The following is a 24,414-nucleotide window of genomic DNA, read 5'->3' as shown; positions in this document are numbered from 1 at the left end:
GTTACAGTAACAGTAGGAACTAAATTTACTCACCATCTTTTCTTGAAATTCCATTCCCCTTGATTTACTTTACTTGGCCCTAAACCCCTGGGAAGATCAATTTGGGGGCTCATCTCTTACCCCTATAACCACCCTCTCCAGCAATCCCCTGTCTCTGTTTTCTAAAGACAAGAGACTTTTGCAATGGCCTTTTAGGTTCATCTTAGAGAAAGTTGCCATTTGCTGAAAATCACTGATGGTTTTGATGATGAAAAGGAACTATATTCTTATCGTGAATGTTCATATATTTTCCTTTAGGTTTCCCTTATATTTAAATACTTATTACAACTGTGCAATATTTAAGTGATAAAGAACCATCTGGAGATGATTCTATACAATATCTGGACTGACGATGGATGTCAATTATCAGAGGAGGGCTACTTTTGCTGTGCTGTTTAAATGGCTTTAGCTGAACTGTGGATCATTTTTTTCTTTATTCCACAGCATATACTCTTGGGTGAATGCCAGCCTTAAAGAAGGGAGTCTGAGCTCTGCCGGGACCTGTGGGTGTGTGTGAATCTCCTTGCCTCCTTGAACTGTTCTTTCACTTTCTTAAATTCTCTGGTGCCTTTCATTCATTCAAGAAATACCCAAGAGTACCTTCTTTATCCTAGGCACTGGAGATACAGTAGAAACACAAGTGAAAGAAATCTCTGTTCCTGTGGAGGTTACATTTACTTGTAGTCTCTTTCTTACTCAAATTTTTATCCTAGAATTTTATGGTCATACCTGCATAATGTTGTCTGGTAATTCTTTTTTTTTTAAGATTTTATTTATTTAATTGACAGAGAGAGATCACAAGTAGGTAGAGAGGCAGGCAGAGAGATAGAGAGAGGGAAGCAGGCTCCCCGCTGAGCAGAGAGCCCGATGTGGGACTCGATCCCACGACCCTAAGATCATGACCTGAGCCGAAGGCAGCGGCTTAACCCACTGAGCCACCCAGGCACCCCTTTTGTCTGGTAATTCTCAAGGTGATCCAGTACTGATTCCGAGATATTTACTAACAGGGAGTGGATCTACCACAACTGAAAGAGTACACTGTGAGACTGAAATTTTGTTGGACAAGTTGTTCTTAATCCATTTACAGAACAGACCTCATTGCTGTTTAATATTTATTAAACTGAGAAAAGACCTATTTTAAGCTCTGTATGTATTAGCACTTAATGTGTATATATCAGATAACTTAAGTGCCATCTTTAATATTAGAGAGTATGTAAAGGTTTGAAACAGGATGTTGATCTGTGTCTTTGTGGTGCCAAGTAATAGTCTATTTACTTTCTTCTAAAATGAATTCTGGTCTGATTGGAACAGCCATAGATTTCACTCCCCAGTATCTCTACTAGCATCCGTCTAACACTGACTAGCTTCTGAAATCTAAATTTCTTTAGTGGTAAGTAGTTGCCATTGAGCTTTTGACTGCGAAGGCATCCACTTCAAAAGACATCCATCATACTATACAGAAAACTCTAAAGAGTACACAAAGAACTATTAGAACTGATAAACAAATTCAGTAAAGTCAAAGGATACAAAATCGATGTATGGAAGTCTAGCATTACTATACAGCAATAATGAAGCATAAGAAAGAGAAATTATGAAAACAATCCCATTTACAATTGCACCAAAGTAATAAGATACCTAGGAATAAACCTAACCAAAGATGTGAAAGCCCTGTACTCTGAAAATTATAAAACACTGAAGAAAGAAATTGAAGACAACACAAAGAAATGGAAAGAAATTCCATGCTCCTGGCTTGGAAGAACAAATATTGTTAAAATGCCTATACTACCTAAAGCAATCTACACATCTAATACAAACCTTACCAAAATACAACAGCATTTTTTTCACAGAACTAAAACAAAGAATTCTAAAATTTATATGTAACCACAAAAGGCTGCAAATATCCAAAGCAACCTTGAAAAGGAAAAGCAAAGTTGGAGACATCATAATTCTGGACTTCAAGTTATATTACAAGGCTGTAGTAGTCAAAAGAGTATGGTACTGGCACACAAATAGACACATAGAGCAATAGAACAGAATAGAAAACTCAGAAATAAACCCATAACTATATAGCCAATTAATCTTCAACAAAGGAGGTAAAATTATCGAGTGGGAAAAAATGTTTCCAACAAATAGTGTTGGGAAAACTCGACAGCAACATGCAAAAGATAGAAATTGGACCACTTTCGTGCATCATATATATAAATAAGTGCAAAATGGATTAAAGAACTAAATGTGAGACCCAAAACCATAAAAATCCTAGAAGGGAACACTGGTAGAAACTTCTTTGACATCAGCCATAACAATTTTTTTCTAGCGAGGTCTCCTGCGGCAAGGGAAACAAAAGGAAAAACAAACTATTGGGACTACATCAACATAAAAGGTTCTGCACAGCAAAGGAAACAATCAACAAAACAGAATGAGAAAAGACATTTGTAAATGATATATCTAATAATGGGTTAGTATCCAAAATATATAAAGAATTGATATCACTCAACATCTAAAAACCAAATAATTCACTTAAAAAATGGGCAGAAGACATGAAGATATGTAATGATCAAAATGGAGTCTCTCATGTTAAGTAGGAGCCTGTGTCAAGCAGGGGCCTGTGTCAAGCAATGACGCAAGTAGTTAAAGATACTGCATCCAGGAGATATTGTTGGGATCAGCATCAGCTGACACCCCAGAACTAATAACAAACAGAACCAGAGTAGGTCTGCAGGGGCCCAAGACCGATTAAATCCCTTTAAAAAAAAAGGGAGGAGTTCTTTATAGATCCTGGATATCAACCTTTTGTCTGTACTGTCATTTGCAAATATCTCCTCCCATTCCATGGGTTGCCTCTTTGTTTTTTTGACTGTTTCCTTTGCTGTGCAAAGCTTTTGATTTTGATGAAGTCCCAAAGTTTATTTTTGCTTTTGTTTCCTTTGCCTTTGGAGACATATCTTGAAAACCAGGATCTATAAAGAACTTCTCAAACTCAACACACACAAAACACATAATCATATAAAAAATGGGCAGAAGATATGAACAGACACTTCTCCAATGAAGACATACAAATGGCTATCAGACACATGAAAAAATGTTCATCATCACTAGCCATCAGGGAGGTTCAAATTAAAACCACATTGAGGTATCACCTTACATCAGTTAGAATGGCCAAAATTAGCAAGACAGGAAACAACATGTGTTGGAGGGGATGTGGAGAAAGTGGAACCCTCTTACACTGTTGGTGGGAATGCAAGTTGGTGCAGCCACTTTGGAGAACAGTGTGGAGATTCCTCAAGAAATTAAAAATAGAGCTTCCCTATGACCCTGCAATGGCACTACTGGGTATTTACCCCAAAGATACAGATGTCGTGAAAAGAAAGGCCATCTGTACCCCAATGTTTATAGCAGCAATGGCCACGGTCGCCAAACTGTGGAAAGAACCAAGATGCCCTTCAACGGACAAATGGATAAGGAAAATGTGGTCCATATAGACTATGGAGTATTATGCCTCCATCAGAAAGGATGAATACCCAACTTTTGTAGCAACATGGACGGGACTGGAAGAGATTATGCTGAGTGAAATAAGTCAAGCAGAGAGAGTCAATTATCCTATGGTTTCACTTATTTGTGGAGCATAACAAATAGCATGGAGGACATGGGGAGTTAGAGAGGAGAAGGGAGTTGGGGGAAATTGGAAGGGGAGGTGAACCATGAGAGACTATGGACTCTGAAAAACAATCTGAGGTGTTTGAAGTGGTGGGGGGGTGGGAGGTTGGGGGAACCAGGTGGTGAGTATTAGAGAGGGCATGGATTGCATGGAGCACTGGGTATTGTGCAAAAATAATGAATAATGTTATGCTGAAAATAAATAAAAAATAAATTTTTTTTAAAAGGGAGGATTTTTGCAGCAAAATGTCATATTCTTCACACATGACCTCTCTCTTGTCTGACCACTTAAAGAAGGCAATTGCCACCAAAGGCTCTGCCCAACTGATCTCTGAACAGAACTGACATTGTGGAAAGACACTGTGTGTGTGCCTTTATAGTGTGCTCATGATAACAGACATTTCCCCAAAAAGACATCCAGATGGCCAACAGACACATGAAAAAATGCTCAACATCACTCATCATCAGGGAAATGTAAATCAAAACTACAAGGAGATTTCACCTCACCCCTGTGAAATGGCTAAAATCAACAACAGTGCTCGCTTCGGCAGCACATATACTAAAATCAACAACAGAAGAAACAACAAGTGTTGGCGAGGATGTGAAGAAAAAGGAACCCTCGGTATTATTGGCAGAAATATGACTTGGCACAGCCACTGTGGAAAACAGTGCAGAGGTTCCTCAAAAAATTAAAAATAGAGCTACCCTACAATCCAGCAATCTCACTACTGGGTATTTACCCAGAGAGTACAAAAACACCAATTTGTAGGGATACATGCCCCCCTACGTTCATAGCAGCATTATTTACAATAGCCAAAATATGGAAGTAGCCCAAGTATCCATCGGTTGATGAATGGATAGAGAAGATGTGGTATAATATACAATGTAATATTATTAAGCCATAAAAAGATTGAAATCTTGCCATTTGCAATGACATGGATGGAGATAGAGAGTATAATGTTAAGCAAAATAACTGAGGGAAAGAAATACCATATAATTACAGTCACAAGTGGATTTTTAGAAACAAAACAAATGAGTAAAGAAAATAGAGAGAGAAAGACAAACAGAAAAAACTGATGGTTACCAGAGGGGAAGTGGGTAGGAAGATGGGTTAACTTAGAGATGTGGACTAAGGAGTGCACTTGTGATGAACACTCCTTAATCCCCATGAGATCCATGAGACACCATACATGGGTGGTGTATGGAATTCTTGAATCACTAAACTATATACCTGAAACTAATATAACACTGTATGTTAACTAATTGGAATTAAAATAAAAACTTTTAAAAAAAGATACCTATCTTGAATAGACAAATGGGTTGGTATATGATCCACCTCTTAGCAAAACAATCAGATAAGGAAATCAACCACCTCCATCCATTAAGTTACCTTTCAAAATGCCCCAGTTAACCTAAATAACTGAGCCCTTGACTCATCCTACTTTTTCCTTCCCAGCCTTATTTCCCACTCTTATGCCTTCAAGTAGCCATTAGGAGTATACTTGTGGAACCCTAGGCTCCCCATCCCCAGATTCTCATAAAGGAAGTGTTTTAGGCCTGTTCTCCCTCCCACCCCCACCATATGATTGGGACCTATGGAACAACTTTAGAATGAAATAATCCTCCATGTATTAAACCAGGGATACAGAAGCAGCTTTGACCCAGCCCCACCCCCACCTTCCATGTACATGCATGTGAACTTTCAAACTAGTATATTCCTTACACGTGCAGGTCAAATGATTTCATTTTGTCTCTCTCGATCATCAGAGTCATGGACCTATTTTTTTGCCCATGTCTTCTGTCTTTCATGTGCCTCAGGCAAACTTTCCTTCTGGGATCTCTCTTTTGTCTACGATTGAGCCAAACTCTCAATGCATTCTTAGAATTTATCCATTCTCCTATCCCTGAATTTCAGGAGCTTTACACAGGAACTCAAGTCCCTTGCATTAGGACCAAGCTGGGTTGGGTTCTTGTGAACTGATGGAATTGTCTCAAGAGTCTTATGAGCCTCAGGAAAGAGCTCAGCCTGTGTCTACTACTTGAGAAAAGGCACATCTAGAAAACTTGTGGGGAGGCCTGACCCAAGAATATTTTCAGGTTACATATGAAGTGGGTTCTGCCTTAAAAGAATTTATCTTGAGGGAAAACAGCCAGGCACAATGGCCTCAGTCCAGAAACAAAGCCTTGTCATAAGGGGAATATAGCTATTTTAATAGCTAGGTCCCATACTGGGATTAGGACTTCTATCTTTGCCTGGTTTAGCAGACACCCTCAACTATATGTTTGCCACAACAAAGGCAGGTAAAACAAAACAAAACAAAACCAAAACAAAAAAAAGCAAACAAAAATGTTGTCCCAAAAAGAACATCCATTCTGTAACACTCTGGTGTGCAGATCCCATTTATAAAGTGTAAAATAAAGAGGAAAATATATTCCTCGACAGCAGGGATTTAAAGTTAAGAGTAGTACTCAGCTTTGACATCATGAGGACTCTGGGATGAGAAAATTAGAGGGAGCATTGGAGGGACTTAAGTGTTTCTGACAGTAAAGCTTAATGTGGCAACAACACCTCGAAAAATCATGTAAAACTATCAAAATTCAGGACATGGGAAATACACCTTGAGGATTTCTAGAATTATAGGGGCTGGTAAGGTTAGGTTATTAGTTTTGAAGGGATAAGCAATCCTGAATTTCCACAATGTGAGCAAATACTAACAGTTAACTAAATGTCAAATTACTTTTTAAAATAGAAAAAAATATATATATATAAATCCATAGTACATTTTGTTATGTTTCTCATTACCTAACCATCATTTATTGCCTATGACAGGTTATCACTGACATCTGCTTCCAGACAGCAAAATGGGGGGAGAAAAGAGTAGAGGTAATCCACACACTTCTTACAATCCTTGGTCAAGAAATGCTTGCAACATTTCTACTCCCATTCAACTGACTGGAATTCAATCACCATTTATTGAAAATACTGTTCACAAGCTGGGACAACTGGATATCCACATGCAGAAGAATAAAGTTGTCTCAGCAGACCAGGAATGGAGCAAAACATTCTTGACTTGATAAAGAACATCTACAAAAACCCTATAGCTAACATCATATTTAATAGTGAGAAATTTAGATTTACTATTAGAACAGGAAAAAGCCAAGGATATCCTCTCTCACCACTCCAACACTGTACTGGAATTCCCAGTTAATGCATTAAGACCAAGAGAGAATACAAAAGGAATACAAATTGGGAAGAAGAAATAAAACTGCCTTTATTTGCAGGTGGCATGGCTGTCTACATAGAAAACCTGAAAGAATAGACAAAAACACTCTTGGAAGTAATAAGTGGTACTAGCAAGATTAGAGGACAGGGTTAATATACAAAAGTCAATGCTTTCCTGTATACCAGCAATGAACAAGTGAAGCTTGAAATTAAATACCTTTTATATTAGCACCCTGAAAAATGAAGTACATAGGTATAAATCTAACAAGTATGTACAAGATCTACATGAGGAAAACTACAAAATTCTAATGAATGAAATCTCAGAAGAACTAACTAAATGGAGAGATATTCCATGTTCATGGATAGGAAGACTCAATATTATCAAGATGTCAGTCCTTCCCAACCTGGTCTAGAGATTCAATGCAATCCTAGTCAAATCCCAGAGTTATTTTATGGATATTGACAAGTGGATACTAAGGTTTATATGAAGAGGCAAAAGACCCAAAATACCTACTCAATATTGAAGAATAACAGAGTCAGAGGACTGATATTACCTGACTTCAAGACTTATAAAGTTACAATGATCAAGATGGTGTGATATTGACAAAAAGATTGGACAAATAGATCAATGCAACAGAATAGAAAATCCAGAAATGTACAGACATATAGTCAATCTTTGACAAAGGGCCAAAGGCATATAATGGAGCAAAGATAGTCTTTTCAACAGATGGTGCTGCAAGAAATGAACATACACATGCCAGAAACTGAATTTAGACATAGACCTCACACCCTTCCAAAATTAATTCAAAATGGATCACAAAGCTAACTCTAAAAAGGAAAACCATAAAACTCCTATAAGATAACATAGGAGAAAACTTGATGACCTTAAGATGACTTTTTAAAACAGCTTTATTGAGATATAACTCACATATTAAAAATTGCATATATTTAATATACACAATTTGGTTAGTTTTAACATATGCATACACTTATGAAATCATCATCACAAATAACATATTTATCTCCTCCAAAAGTTTACTTGTGCCCCATTGTTGCTGTTGTTGTTATTGTAGTTGTAAGAACACATAACACAAAATGTACCTTTTTAACTAAATTTTGAGTGTACAATACTGTATTGTTAATTATAGGCATTATGTTATACCATTCTCTAGGACATATTCATCTTGCACAATTGAAGCTTTATACATCCTCAACAACTCCCCATTTCTGCCTCCCCCCAACCCCTGGCAACCACTACTCTATTTTCTGTATCTATGAATTTGACAATTTAAATATCACATATATGTGTAAACTATCACAGTCATGATGTGAAATCATGTGGTATTCGTCCTTCTGTGACTGCCTTATTTCACTTAGCATAATGTCCTACAGGTTCATCCATGTTGTCGCAAATGGCAGGACTTCCTTCTCTTTTAAGGCTGAATGATATTCAATTCTAGGTATACCATATTTTCTTATTATCCATTTTTCAATGGACATTTGGGTTGTTTCCATATCTTGGGTATTGTGAATAATGCTGTAATAAATAAGAGAGAACAGAAATCATTTTGAGATCCTGATTTCAATTTTGGGGGGATGTATACCCAGATGTGAAATTGCTAGGTGATATAATAGAGATATTTTATATAGATACATATGTTTTATGAACCTCCATACTGTATTCTATATGACTGTACCATTTTACATTGCCACCAATGATGTGTAAGCATTCCAATTTCTTCAAATCCTTGCTAATTAACACTTGTAGCTTTTTTTTTTAAATAATTGCCATCCTAACAAGTATGAAGTAATATCTCATTTTAGTTTTGATTTGCATTTCCCTGGTGGTTAGTGATGTTGGGCACCTATTCATATAAATGTCTGCCACTTGTATGTCTTTTTTTTTATTTTTAAAATTCTTTATTTAAATTTAATTTAATTGACATATATTCTATGATTAGTTTCAGGAGTAGAATTTAGTGATTCATCAGTTACATAAAACACCCAGTGCTCATTACATTGAGTGCCCTTTTTAATGTTCATCACCCAATTATCCCTTATCCCACCTACCTCCGCTCCAGCAACCTTCGTTTGTTTCTTATAATTCAGCATGTCTTATGGTTTGCCTCCCTCACAATTTTCATCTTATTTTATTTTTCCTTCCCTTCCCCTATATTTATCTGTTTTGTTCTTTAAAGTCTACATATGAGTGAAATCATATGGTATTTGTCTTTCTCTGACTTATTTTGCCTAGCATAATACTCTCTAGTTCTGTCCACAACACTGCAAATGGCAAGATTTCATTCTTTTTGATGGCTGTGTAATATTTCTGTGTGCGTGTGTGTGTGTGTGTGCGTGCGTACACACCATATATTCTTTATCCATTCATCTGTCGATGGACATCTGGGCTCTTTTCATATTTTGGCTATTGTGGACACTGCTGCTATAAACATTTGTGGTGCATGGGCCCCTTTGAATCACTATGATTGTATCTTTTGGATAAATACCTAGTAGTGCAATTGCTGGGCCATAGGGTAGCTCTACTTTTAACTTTTTGAGGAACTCCATACTGTTTTCCAGAGTGGCTGCAGCAGTTTACATTCCCACCAACAGTGTAAAAGGGTAGAGAAATGTCTATTCAAGCCTTTTGCATTTTTTTTTTTTGCTATTGAGCTTATATATTTTAGGTATTAGCCCCCTAGATATATGGTTTGCCAACATTTTCCCTCATTCTGCAGTTCATCGTTTCATTTTGTTAATTCCTTTGCAGTGCACAAGCTTTTTAGTTTGATGTAGTGTCATTTGTCTTTTCTTGCTTTTGTTGCATGTGGCTTTGGTGTTATAACCAAGAAATCACTTCCAAAAACACTATAAAGAAGCCTTTCTCCTGTGCTTTTGTCTAGGGAGTTTTATAGTTTCAGGTCACATGTTTAAAGTCTTTAATACATCCTGAATTGATTTTTGTGTATGTTAAGACTCTAATATTTTTGGAAGACAAAATTTAACCCATAACAGATTAATGCCACTTAATTGTTCACTTAAAAATAATTGAAATGGAAAATTTTGTCACATATGTTTCACCTTAATAAAAAAAAATCACACCTTCTCTTCTCTCCTCAGACCCCAATGACTTCCTATCTCAGCTGATGACCTTGCTTATTCCATGGAACAAACAAAAGCAATCTAAATAGAACTTCCACTGGGACGCCTGGGTGGCTCAGTTGGTTAAGCAGCTGCCTTCAGCTCAGGTCATGATCCCAGCGTCCTGGGATCCAGTCCCACATCGGGCTCCTTGCTCCGCAGGGAGCCTGCTTCTCCCTCTGACTCTGCCTTCCACTCTGTCTGCCTGTGCTCGCTTTCGCTCGCGCTCTCTCTCTGACAAATAAATAAATAAAATCTCTAAAAAATAAATAAATAAATAAATAAATAAATAAATAAATAGAACTTCCACAAACTCTTACCACCCTAATGTTCTCTGAATAAACTGGCCATGCTCCTATCTAAAGTCAGACTTTCCATGTGTCCATTGGATGATATCTTATCTCTTCTACACATGGTCATTATCCCAAAATTTTCTTCTTTCTCTCCTTTATCATAAAAGTTTCCCTCTCTAGGGATGCTGGGTGGATCAGCTGGTTAACCATCTGACTTCAGCTCAGGTCATGATCCCAGGATCCTGGGACTGAGTCCTGTTATTGGGGCTTCTTGCTCAGTGGGGAGCCTGCTTCTTGTGCCTGCCACTCCCTCTGCTTATGCATGCACACCCTCTCTCTCTCTGATAAATAAATAAATATTTTTAAACACTTTCCCTCTAGTGAAGCAACCCCAACAACATCCAAACATGCTGTACTATCTCCTACCCCATTTCTTTTGCACAAAATTCCTCAAAACAGTGGTCTATAGTTACCATATGACACTGTCTCCTCCCTTTTTCTTGACATCACTCTATTCTTTTATCGCCAGCATCCAATGAAGTATCACTGCTCTATTGAAACTGCCCGTCAAGACTGCTAATGATCTCTGTGTTGGTAAATCCAATAATCAATTCTCAATCCTCATCTTGTTCTACGACCCTAGTGACCATATAATTTATCATTCAAATCAAGTCATTCCTGAGAGTAAAAAAAGGCTGCCGCTAACAAGTTATTCCTGTACAAAAGACATAAACTAGGATGGTCCTGGGAAAATAGGGGTACTTGGTCCCCTTACCTATTCGTAGTTTGGGCAAAGTTGAAAACTCCCTTCTTGAAATATCTTGACTTAGCTTTCAAGACACCATAATCTCCTGGTTTATCTCCTACTTTACTGACTACTTCTGACTGCACATTCTTAGCTTCCTTTTTTGTTGTTGCTTTTGCTAGTTCATTGTCATCTCCTGTATCTCAATATATATTGAAATGTCCCAGGGCACAATCTTTGAACTTCTATATTCCTTAGTGATCTCATCAAGTCTCATGGCATTAAATACCATCTATACCTTGATGAGTCTCAAATATCTAGCTCTAATCTGGATCTCTCTCAAAAATCCTAGACTCATATCCAATTGCCTACTTTTTATCTCCATGTGTATATATAAAAGGCATCTCAAATTCAACATGTTCTAACCTGAGCTCTTCAGATTCCCCTTAAAACCTGCTCCTCCCAGTCTTCACCCATCTTAATAAATGATTACTCAGTTGTTCAGCTTCAGAATCATCATTGAACCCTCTTTTTCTCTTACTTTATATTCAATTCATCCACAACACCCATTGGTTCTACCTCCAAAATATATGTCAAAGCTGCACACTTATCACCATATCAACAGCCAACACCTTAGTCCAAGCCACTATCATCTCTTATCTAGATCACTGATTGCTTCCTACCTCCAAATTTTTCTCCATTTTCATTAATGTTTCCCTAGGGTCCATTCTATTTACAGTAGCCAGGTTTATCCCTTAAAAACATAAGTCATGTCATGCTGATCTCCTTGCCAAAATCCTCTAATGACTCCCCATAACCTTTAGAATAGTACCCATATATCTTTCCATGGCCTACAGTATCTCATAAGATCTGGCCCCCGGCCACCACTCTAAACTCACGTTCAACCATTCTCCCTTTGCTTGCTCCATTTGAGCCACACTGGCCTCCTTGCTATTTCTTGAACAAACCAAGCATATCCCTACCCAAGGAGCTCTGCATTTTTTGTTCCCACTGCCTATAATGCTTTTCCCTACGATAGCTTCATGGCCCATTCCCTCATTTCATTAAGGTACCTACTACGAGTGAACTTCTTTGATTATCCAATCTAAAACTGTATTCCCCCTTTGAAGATCCTTTGTCCCCATACTTTATTTTTCTCCATAGCATTTATCACTATTAAATATTTTAGTACGTATTTTATATCTTGACTTTATTGTCTATTTCCCTCCATTCTTAAATGTAAGCTCCATGAGCATTCTATTCTATATATTCCCAACAACTAGAAATAGTGCCTGCCACATGATAGATTGCTCAGTAAATATTTGCTAAATATAAAGATGCCTCTGAAACCCTAAGGTGTTATTCTGTTGTTGGTTAGGATTAGTTTACACCATAATTTAAAATCTGGACAGAGTTATTATGCTTTATACTTCTGTCATTGACCAGACTTAGAAGCACCCTATTAAAATTCCTTAGACTATTTTGTTGGGAGATAGTATTTTGTGTTGGTGAAGGTGAAAGTGTCCCACACAGTGATTTTCCCCACTATTCTGTCATCTGAAGCAGGTGAAAGCTAATGTGTACAGTACCCACTGGAACATAATACTGAAAAAAAGCTGTAGGTTTGCTAAGATTTATACAGTTTAGAATTTTAAAGAAGCTTCCACAAAATTCTATACATTTTTTAAGTTTTATTTTATTTTTACAGTGTTCCAAGATTTATTGTTTACACACCACACCCAGTGCTCCATGCAATACATGCCCTCCTTAATACCCTACATTTACCACAAAGATGGGGCTTCCTTTTTCTCAAGCTGATATAAGATGCTGAGCCAATAAATGAAAATTTGAGGCTGTATAGTTTTGCCGGGGGTACCATAATAAAATCCTACAGAATGGGTGGCTTAAACAACAAAAATTTATTTTTTCACAGTTCTGGAACCTGGTAGTCCAAGATCAAGGTGTCAGCAGGTTTGGTTTCTCCTGAGACCTCTTTCTTGGCTTTCAATGGCCACTTTATTGCTATGTCCTCATACGGTCTTTCCTCTGTATGCACGCATGTTTGGTGTTTCTCTGTGTGTTCAAATTTGCACATGTTATAAGGGCACTTGTAGAAATGGGTTAGGGCCCAGGCCAGTAGTCTCATTTTAACTTAATCACCTCTTTGAATGCCCTGTATCCAAATATAATCATATTCTGAGATACCAGAGGTTAGGGCTTCAACATATGAATTTGGGACAATTGCCCATAATTAACAGTGGATTATCATGGAAAAGAGAGTGTTAAAATGAACCCCTATCATATTTCCAGGAACTCCACCAAAGGACACATTTCCAAGTTGTTTTATGGTTCACTGTGAGGTGAAACTTAAAGTGGTCAAATTTCACTTTGTTATAAAAATTTGACACTCATCTGTTTTTACTTATTATAACATATCTTTTTATGATTTCATGGATGGTGACATGGTGATGACTGGATATAAGTCTGTCAAAGATGTCTATATAATGCCCCAAACCCTAAGTATATAAGTAGCCTGCTTTACCACGGAATTTATTTACCCGTTTGGAACTTGCTTTACTGTTTCTATGACTACTGCCTTTACTATAAGTAGTGTGGTAGGTTAAATAATAACCTCCCCCCACAAATATGTCAATGTCCTAATCCCTGGAACCTATCAGTATGTTACCTTACATGGTAAAAAGCTACTTTTGCTAGTGTAATTAAATTAAGGCTCTTGAGATGGGAAGATTAATTATCCTGGATTATGCAAATGGACCAATGTAAGTACAGAATCCTTAAAAGAGGGAGACAAGATGGTCAAAGAGAGAAGATAGAAATGGGGCCATGGAATCAAAGGTTAGAGTGATGCAAGGAAAAGGCCATCAGCCAAGGAATACAGGAAGACTATAAAAGCTCAAAAAAGGCAAGGAAATGGATTCTCCTCTCACAACCTCCAGAAGGAACCAATCCTGCTGATACCTTCACTCTAGCCCAGTTAGACGAATTTTGGACTTTTTGACTTACAGAACACTAAGATAATAAAGTCATATTTGTAGTAATTTGTTATAGGAGCAATAAGAAGAAACTCAGTCAAAAACTGTTAGAAGAAATAACATTATATATTGACAATAAAGGGCTGATTCACTAAGAGGATGTGACAATTATGAACATATGTACAAAACTCTGAGTTCAAAAATATATTTAAAAATCACAGAATTTCCTCCTCTCTCTCTCTCTCTCTCTGCCTGCCTCTCTGCCTGCTTGTGATCTCTCTCTGTCAAATAAATAAATAAAATCTTTAAAAAAAAAAAAAAGGGGCGCCTGGGTGGCTCAGTGGGTTAAGCCGCTGCCTTCGGCTCAGGTCATGATCTCAGGGTCCTGGGATCAAGCCCCGCATCGGACTCTCTGCTCAGCAGGGAGCCTCTTCCTCCTCTCTCTCTCTCTCTCTGCCTGCCTCTCTGCCTGCTTGTGATCTCTCTCTGTCAAATAAATAAATAAAATCTTTAAAAAAAATCACAGAATTGACAGGAGAAATGGAAAGTTCTATAATAATAGTTAAAGACATCAGTAACCCCACTTTCAATAACGGTTAGATCAATAAAGAAATAGAGGACTTGAATAACACTATAGACTAACTGTATCTAATAGACATATACAAAACATGCCATCCAATGAAAGCAGAATACACATTTTTCCCAAGTACACATGGAACATTCTCCAGAATATACCCTATGTTAGACCAAAAAACAAATCTTAATATCTTTTTAAAAAGAGGAAATTATACAAAATAACATTTCTGATCATACTGGAATGAAACTAAAGATCAATAATAGAAGAAAAATTGGGAACTTCATAAATATGTAAAAATTAAATAATACATTCTTCAACAACCAACAGGCCAAAGAAGAAATCACAAAGGAAATTAGAAAATAACTGAGGAAATGAAAGTTAAAACAAAACATACCAATACCTATGGGATGCAGCAAAAGCAATGCTATAGTTCCAATTACTTACATTTAAGATAGAAGAAAGATCTCAAACCAACAACTAAACCATATACGTTAAGAAATTAGAGAAATACCAAATGAAACCCAGAGCTAATAGATGGGAGAAAGTAATAAACACAGAGAATAGAAGAACAATAGAGAAATTCAATGAAACCAAAACTTAGTTCTTCAAAAGATCAACAAAACTTCACAAACCTGTGGCTAGATTAACTAAGAAAAAAAAAAAAAGAAAGACTCAAATATCAAAAATATCAATATCAAAATAATATCAAAAATAAAAATGGAAACCTAAGCATTATAAAGGGATACTATGAACAAATGTATACAAAGCAAATTGGTAATCTAGGGGAAATGAACACACTCAAACAAAAAAACAAATACAACCTATCAAGACGGAATCATGAGGGGCGCCTGGGTGGCTCAGTGGGTTAAGCCGCTGCCTTCGGCTCAGGTCATGGTCTAGGGGTCCTGGGATCGAGTCCCGCATCGGGCTCTCTGCTCAGCAGGGAGCCTGCTTCCTCCTCTCTCTCTCTGCCTGCCTCTCTGCCTACCTGTGATCTCTCTCTGTCAAATAAATAAATAAAATCTTTAAAAAAAAAAGACTGAATCATGAAAAAATGGAAAATATGCATAAACCTATGTTTAGTGAAAAGATTAAATAAGTAATCAAAAACCTCCTCCTTCCAAAAAATAAATAAACAAAAAAAAATCACCCTACGCCAGATACCTTCACTACTGAATAAACAATAAAAGGAGAATTACAGTAAGTCTTCCCAAGTTTTTCCTAAAAAATGGAGATGGGAACACTTACTAACATTCCAATAGGTCTGCATTACCCTGGTACCAAAATCAGACAAAGACATGGCAAGAAAAGAAAATTACAGTCAAATATGTTTTTTAATGCTGATGCAAAATTCTCCAACAAAATGCTAAAAAAGCAAATTCAATAGTATATGTAACGAATTCTATACCATGGCCAACTGGGGTTCACTTCTGGAATTTAAGGATGATTCAACATACAAAAATCAACACTTACTTGTGGAGCATAAGGAATAACATGGAGGACATTAAAAGAAGGAAAGGAAAAGTGAATTGGGGGAAATCAGTGGGGGAGACGAAGCATGAGAGACTGTGTGGACTCTGAGAAACAAACAAGGGTTTTGGAAGGGAAGGGTGTGGGGGGATGGGTGAGCCTGGTGGTGGGTATTAAGGAGGGCACAAAATGCATGGAGCACTGCGTGTGGTGCATAAAAAATGAATCTTGGAACACTGAAAAAATAAAATAAAAATTTAAAAAATCTATCATATTGCAACACAACACATTAACAAAATGAAGGCAAAAAACAAATCATCTCAATTCATGTAGAAATAGCACTTGACAAAATTCAACACCCTTTCATCAAAACAGTCAACAACCCAGGAATAGAAGGAAACTTCCTCAACACAATAAAGGCCATAAATGAAAAGCCCATGTCTAAAGATCATATTCAATAGTGAAAGACTGAAAGATTTTCCCTAGGATAGAGAATAAGACAAGGATGTTCACATTCTCCACTTCTATTTAATGTAGTATTGGAGGTTTCAGCTGTAACAATAATGCAAAACAAAGAAACAAAAGACATCTAAATTGTAATGGATGAAATAAAATTATCTGTGCTCGAAAATGGCATGGCATATATGTAGACAACCCCAAAGATTCTGCAAAAAAAATCTTAGAATAAACAAATTCAGCAAAATTTCAGGATTCAAAATCAACACACAAAATGTGTTGCATTTCTATACAATAACAATGAGCAATCTAAAAAAAAGAAATTAAGAAAGCCATTTCATTTACAATAGCATCAAAAGAATATAATTCTTAAGAAGACAATGAAGTAGGCCAAAGACTGTACACCGAAATCTACAAAACACTGCTGAAAGAAATTTAAAGACATAAATTGGAAACACATCTTGTGCTCATCAACTGTAAAGATTACACATTGTTAAGATGTCAGTACTACCCAAAGTGACCTGTAAGATTCACTGAAATCCCTATCAAAATCCCAATGATAGAGGTGCCTGGGTGGCTCAGTTGTTTAAATGTCCAACTCTTGATTTAGGCTCAGGTCATGATCTCAGTTGTAAGATCAAGCCTTGAGTTTGACTCTGCACTTAGCGTGGATTCTGCTTGTCACTTCTCTTCCCCTGCTGCCTCTCCCCCTGTTGTTGGGGGGCACTCTTGCCCCCCTCCAAAATAAATAAACAAATAAAGAAATAAAATCTTTTTTAAAAATCCCAATGATATATTCTGCAAAAATAGAAAAACCTATCTCAAATTCATATAGAATCTCGTGGGATCCAAAATTAACAAAATGATCTTGAGAAAGAAATAAAAGTTGGTATTCAGGGGCGCCTGAGTGGCTCAGCGGGTTAAAGCCTCTGCCTTTGGCGCAGGTCATGATCCCAGGACCCTGGGATCGAGCCCCGCATCGGGCTCTCTGCTCAGTGCAGGGCCTGCTTCTCTCTCTCTCTCTCTGCCTGCCTCTCTGCCTACTTGTGTTCTCTGTCAAATAAATAAATAAAATATTTAAAAAAAAAAAGTTGGTATTCACTTTCCTAATTTCAAAATAAAGGTATTCTGGCACAATTTCAATGTGTGTGAGTGTGTGGAAGCGGTTCCAAAACCACTAAGAGATGCTTGGATACCAGCAGGGCGTCCTATAATTGAACTTGATTCTGATACTATCAACCTGGAAATAGTATGAGATCCCATAGGTTAAGTAAGCTCTCAATCTTGCAGGACTGCACTCCCCCCGCCCACCTTTGAATTACAGTCTCAAATACAGATTACCATTTCTGCTTCCCACTGACAGGCTATAGATGGGAGATTTCAATGACCCTTAAGTTTGATTAATTGGCTATGGCAATTCATAGAACTCACAGAAACATTTATTGAATTACCATTCATAAATATGTGTGTGTGTGTGTGTGTGTGTGTGTGTGTATAAAACTATAAAACTCAGGAATAGCTAGACCAAAGAAATGCATAGGGCAAAGTATGGGGAATGTATACAGAGCTTCCATGCTCTCTCCCAGCACTCCAGTCTCCCAGAATCTTCATGTGTTCACCAATGCAGAAGCTTTCTGAACCCTGTCCCTCTGAGTATTTATGGAAATTTTATTATGTAGATATGATTGATTAAATTATTGACCACTGGGGATTGCTTCAACTTCCAGGCGCCTCCCCTTCTAGGAAGTAGGGGTGGGAAAGGCAGTAGAGAGTTGGACTGAAAGTTCCAACCCTCTACCAACCCTCTAATCATATGGCTGGTTCCTTTGGAAATCAGCCCCCATCCTTAGGTGCTTTCCAAAAGTCACCTTATTAACATAACCCTATTTGTAGTAAAAAGGTACTTGTTATGAACATGAATATGATACCCATTTCATGCTAATGGCTCTAAAGTAGATTTCAGGAACTGAGGACAAGAGACCAAATATTATGACAAAAAATTCCCCCATTGCTTTGTTGACTGTTTCCTTTGCCATGCAGAAGCCTTTTATCTTGATGAAGTCACAGAAGTTCATTTCGCTTTTGTTTCCCATGCCTTTGGAGATTTGTCTTGAAAAAAGTTGCTAAAATAGATGTGGAAGAGGTTACTTCCTATGTTTTCCTCTAGGATTTTGATGGACTCCTGTCTCACACCCACAGAATGGGAGACGATATTTGCAAATGACATTACAGACAAAGGGTATCCAAGATCTATAAAGAACTTCTCAAACTCAACACCCCAGAAACAAATAATGAAGTCAAAAAATGGGTAGAAGACATGAACAGACACTTGTCAAAAGACATAAAAATGGCTAACAGACACCTGAGAAAATGTTCATCATCATTAGCAATCAGGGAAATTCAAATCCAAACCACATTGAGATACCACCTTATACCAGTTAGAATGGCAAAAACTGACAAGGTAAGAAGCAGCAAATGTTGAAGACGTTGTGGAGAAAGGAGGACCCTTTACATTATTGGTGGGAATGCAAATTGATACAGATACTTTGGAAAACAGGGTGGAGGCTCCTCAAAAAGTTAAAAATAGAGCTACCCTAAGACCTAGCAATTGCACTACTGGGTATTTACCCCAAAGGTACAGATGTAGTGAAAAGATGGGCCATCTGTACCCCAATGTCCATAGCAGCAATGGCCACAATCGCCAAACTGGAAAGTGCCAAGATGCCCTTCAACATAAGAATGGATAAAGAAGGGCACCTGGGTGGCTCAGTGGGTTAAGCCGCTGCCTTCGGCTCGGGTCATGATCTCAGGGTCCTGGGATCGAGTCCCGCATCGGGCTCTCTCTCAGCAGGGAGCCTGTTTCCTCCTCTCTCTCTCTCTGCCTGCGTCTCTGCCTACTTGTGATCTCTCTCTGTCAAATAAATAAATAAAAGCTTTAAAAAAAGAAAAAAAAAGAATGGATAAAGAAGATGGGGTCCATATACACAACTGAATATTATTCAGCCATTGGAAAGGATGAATACCCAACTTTTTCATCAACATGGATGGGACTGGAGGATATTATGCTAAGTGAAATAAATCAAGCAGAGAAAGTAAATTATCATATGGTTTCACTTATTTGTGGAACATAAGGAATAGCTTGGAAGACATTAGGAGAGGGAAGGAAAAAAATGAAGGGGAGGAATGAAGAGGGGGAGATGAACCCTAAAAGACTTTGGACTCTGAGAAACAAACTGAGGGTTTTAGAGGGGAGGGGTAGGGGGATGGGTTAGCCCGATGACAGATATTAAGGAGGGCACATATTGTATGGAGCACTGGTATTATATGCAAACAATGAATCATGGAACACCATGTCGAAAACTAATGATGTACTGTATGGTGATTAACATAACAGAATTCAAAAAAAAAAATGCCCCATTGCTCTTATCACTCAGGAAATTCCAAGGGCTTTTGGGAGCCGTGAGCCAGGAATCATGGATAAAGACCAAATATATATTTCTTATAAACCATAATATCACACAGAGTCTCCTATAATACTTCAGTAATCTAAACAGTATGGTACTGGCATAAAAACAGATATATAAACTAGTAAAATAGACTAGAGATGCCAGAAATCAACCCGGGTATATACAGCCAAATAATTCCTGGCAAGAGTATCAAGTCCATTCAATGGAGAAGAGATATTCTTTTCAAGAAATGATGTTGGGAAAACTGGAAATCATATGCAAAAGAAATCCGGACCCTTACCTTATACAATATATAAAAATTAACTCAAAATTGATCAAAGACAAACTTAAGAGCTAAAGCTTTAAATCTTTTAGAAGAAAACCTAGGGAAAAACTTCATGACATTGGGTTTGGCAATAATTCTTTCGATATGACACCAAAATCATAAGAAAAAAATAGATCAATTAGACTTAATCAAAACTAAAATCTTTGGCACATCAAAAGACCCTTTGAAGAGAGTAAAAACACAACCCACATAGAGTGGGAGAAAAAAATTTCTGAATCATAAATATGGTAAGGGGTTAATATCAAAAATTTATAAAGAACTCCTAAAACTCAACAATGGCAACAGAAAGACCAAACAACCCTATTTTAAGGGCTTATTTTTAAGGGCCAAACTCCTGAATAGGAATTTTTCAAAGAAAATATACAAGTGGCCAATAAAAACATGAAAGGATGATCAAATCATTAGTCATCATAGACATACAAAGCAACATGAGATACCACTTCACACACATTAAGACGGGTATTATCAAACCACTGAAACAACAAATGTTGGCAGGGATGTAGAGAACGTGAAACCCATGTATATTGTTGGTAGGAATGTAAAATGGTACAGCTGCTTTGGAAAATAGTATGGTGGTTCCTCAAAAAATTGAACACAGAATTAACATATGATGTAATAATTCCATTTCTAGTTATTTATCCAAACCAACTGAAAGCAGGGACTCAGATAGTGGTATAACCAGTGTTCTTAGCAGCATATTCACGACTGTCAAAGTGTGCAAACAACCAAAATATACACAGAGACGAATGGAATATTGAAATATCATTCAGTCTCACAAAGAAATGAAATTTTGACACAAGTATGAACTTCAAAAACACTATGTGAAACAGCCAGACACCAAGTTATAAATATTGTACGATTTCACTTTTGTGATGTATTTAGAGTTGGCAACTTTCTAGAGAGAAAATAGAATAGTGCTGTAAGTGGCTGACTATGAGTGGGTAGTAAGGACTGGGAAGTTACTGTTTAATGGATACAGAGTTTCAGTTTGGGATGACAAAAAAATGTTCTGGAGATGGACAGTGGTGATGGTTGAAGCACAAGTGGATGTACTTAATGCCAATGAATTATAAATATAAAATTGGTTAAAATGGAAAATTTTATGTTATGTATATATTACCACAATGTTAAGAAACAGAAATGTATAATACAAAAAGTGAACGCTAGTGTAAACTAGAAACTTCAGTTAGCAAAAATGTAGCAATATTCATTCATCAACTATAACAAATGTATCACACTAATGTAAGATACTAATACTATGAGAAACCATGTGGGGAAAGAGGGGTGGGAGAGAAGTAGTATGTCTGAGCTTTCTGTACTTTCTGCTCAACAAAGTACAGTTACTAACTGAAACTGCTCTAAAACAGTCAACTAATTTTTTTAAAGCCAATATTACTGCATTTTTGGTTCATCATTTCTTGGTTTTTTTTCTAGTGTATTTAAAAAGTCAAATGCATAAAACTATAACTGAAGATCTGCATTAATGAATATGCAATGTATAAAGATCTAATTTGTGACAATAATAACATAAAGAGGGAACCAGAGTTGTAAAAGAACAGTTTTGTATACTACCGAAACTAAGTTGATACTTGTACAAACTGGGGTTTTATAGACTTAAAATATTAATTATAACTGACAGAGTAGTCACTAAGGAAAAAAAAACTAAAAATATACAGAAAAAAACAAGAAGTAAATCAAAATGGTACAGAAAATACAAAATTGCTTTGCACAGTGGCTATACTTTTTTACATTCCCACCAGAATGTACAAGGGCTCCAGTTTTTCTACATCCTTACTAACACTTGCTATTACTCACTTTTTAAAGAATTATAACTATCTACTGGCTGTGAATTGATATCACTGCAGTTTTGATTTGAACCATTATTGATTATTTGAATATCTTCTTTGGAGAAATATCTATTCAAATCCTTTGACTATTCTGTAATCATTTTATTTGTCTTTGTATTGAGTGGAAAGAGTTATATTTTATATTTATATTAATAAATATGAATTAATATTATTAATACAACATTTATATTTTATATTTTATATTCTGGGTATTAGACCCATATCATATACATAATTTGCAAATACTTTCTCCTATGCTATGAGTAGTCTTTTTACTTTAGTGATGGCATCATTTGAAACATGTTACTATGTTTAAAGCCAAACTGAGTAAGCCTAGTAGCTTTGTTCTAAAAAGTGCTGGAGGAAAATACTTTGGAAAACAGTATTCATTATATTAATTCAGTATTCAATATATTAATATTCATTATATTATAGTCATCATATTAATCATTAAACCCTGGTATCAATGTAGTAAAGCCAATACATAAGTTACTCAAGATATCCATGCAATTGATTTATTGAATCCTTGCAACTCCAGGATATTCTGATACATTTAGTTTTGGGGACAAAGATGCCAGAACATGGGTGCCCGGGTGGCTCAGTGGGTTAAGCCGCTGCCTTCGGCTCAGGTCATGATCTCAGGGTCATGGGATAGAGTCCCACATCAGGCTCTCTGCTCAGCAGAGAGCCAGCTTCCCTTCCTCTCTCTCTGCCTGCCTCTCTGCCTACTTGTGATCTCTCTCTGTCAAATAAATAAAGAAAATCTTTAAAAAAAAAAAAAAGATGCCAGAACAAAAGTATGTATTTCAGATAAATTTGATCAACCAAAATTGATATTTTGCTTCAATCACAATAGAAACTTATCTGTATAAGCTTCTACTTATGACTGGCATAAAACAAACAAACAAACAAACATTTTATAGTCTGTGTAATAAAACGGCTGGCTCCATTTTTTGATCTTTGACTACTGTCAGCTTTTAAGCTTCACCCCTCCTTCTATTCTGCCCCACATACAAATAAATCAATAACTTCCCCTTGTGTCCCTTCTCTTTAGAAAAGTTTGATAATCTTACTGAGAAATCATTTATCACACAAATCATTGATGATTTATATTAATTTATATAATTATCTGAACAGTATCTCCACAAACTTGAAAGAAAATAACAAAGCATTTATAACTCAAAATAGTAAACTCAAAAATTTATTAGCACTATGAGAATTCTTATCTTTTCTTTGCACCAGGGATCTGTGAATCTTAAGTTGGTGCCAAAATATTTTTCTTTTCAGAATTTTCCACAGCCCCCAAAAAGCTACTGTGAAGCACTTAGCCACTTAGAAATTGAGTTGTATTTTTCTTTTTTTATTTAATTTAATTTATTTATTTATTTGAGAGAGGGGGGACAGAGAAAGAGGGAGAGAGAGAGGAAGGGCAGAAGGAGAGGGAGAATCTGGAGCAGACTCCACATTGAGCACAGAGCCCAATGCAAGGCTCAATCCCATGATCTGTGACCATGACCTGAGCTGAAATAGAGTCGAGGGCTTAACTGAGCCACCCAGGTGCCCCTAAATTGTATTTTCTTTCTTTCTTCCTTTTTTTAAATTTATTTTTTATTTATTTTCAGCATAACAGTATTCATTATTTTTTCACCACACCCAGTGCTCCATGCAATCCGTGTCCTCTATAATACCCACCACCTGGTACCCCAACCTCCCAGCCCCTGCCACGTCAAATCCCTCAGATTGTTTTTCAGAGTCCATAGTCTCTCATGGTTCACCTCCCCTTCCAATTTATCCCAACTCCCTTCTCCTCTCTAACTCCCCATGTCCTCCATGCTATTTGTTATGCTCCACAAGTAAGTGAAACCATAGGATAACTGACTCTCTCTGCTTGACTGATTTCACTCAGCATAATCTCTTCCAGTCCCGTCCATGTTGCAACTAAAGTTGGGTATTCGTCCTTTCTGATGGAGGCATAATTCTCCATAGTGTATATGGACCACATCTTCCTTATCCATTCATCCGTTGAAGGGCATCTTGGTTCTTTCCACAGTTTGGCGACCGTGGCCATTGCTGCTATAAACATTGGGGTATAGATGGCCCTTCTTTTCACGACTTCTGTATCTTTGGGGTAAATACCCAGTAGTGCAATTGCAGGGTCATAGGGAAGTTTTATTTTTAATTTCT

The 24,414-nt window shown here is 36.9% G+C and overlaps 2 protein-coding genes across 8 annotated transcripts in view; both read right to left on the bottom strand.

Annotated features, from left to right (window-relative positions):
- Nucleotides 1-24,414, bottom strand: part of LOC101686872 (G-protein coupled receptor-associated sorting protein 2) — a 140,251-nt gene that overhangs the window by 102,179 nt on the left and 13,658 nt on the right. The window lies entirely within an intron of this gene.
- ARMCX5 (armadillo repeat containing X-linked 5) overlaps nucleotides 1-24,414 on the bottom strand; it is a 38,725-nt gene that overhangs the window by 1,238 nt on the left and 13,073 nt on the right.

The sequence above is a fragment of the Mustela putorius genome, unplaced genomic scaffold (genome assembly GCF_011764305.1).
Source record: "Mustela putorius furo isolate JIRA1106 unplaced genomic scaffold, ASM1176430v1.1 tig00000842_pilon_pilon_pilon, whole genome shotgun sequence".
Taxonomy (NCBI): domain Eukaryota; kingdom Metazoa; phylum Chordata; class Mammalia; order Carnivora; family Mustelidae; genus Mustela; species Mustela putorius.
The sequence above is the reverse complement of the archived record's forward strand: the minus strand, read 5'-3'. Positions and strand labels throughout refer to the sequence as shown.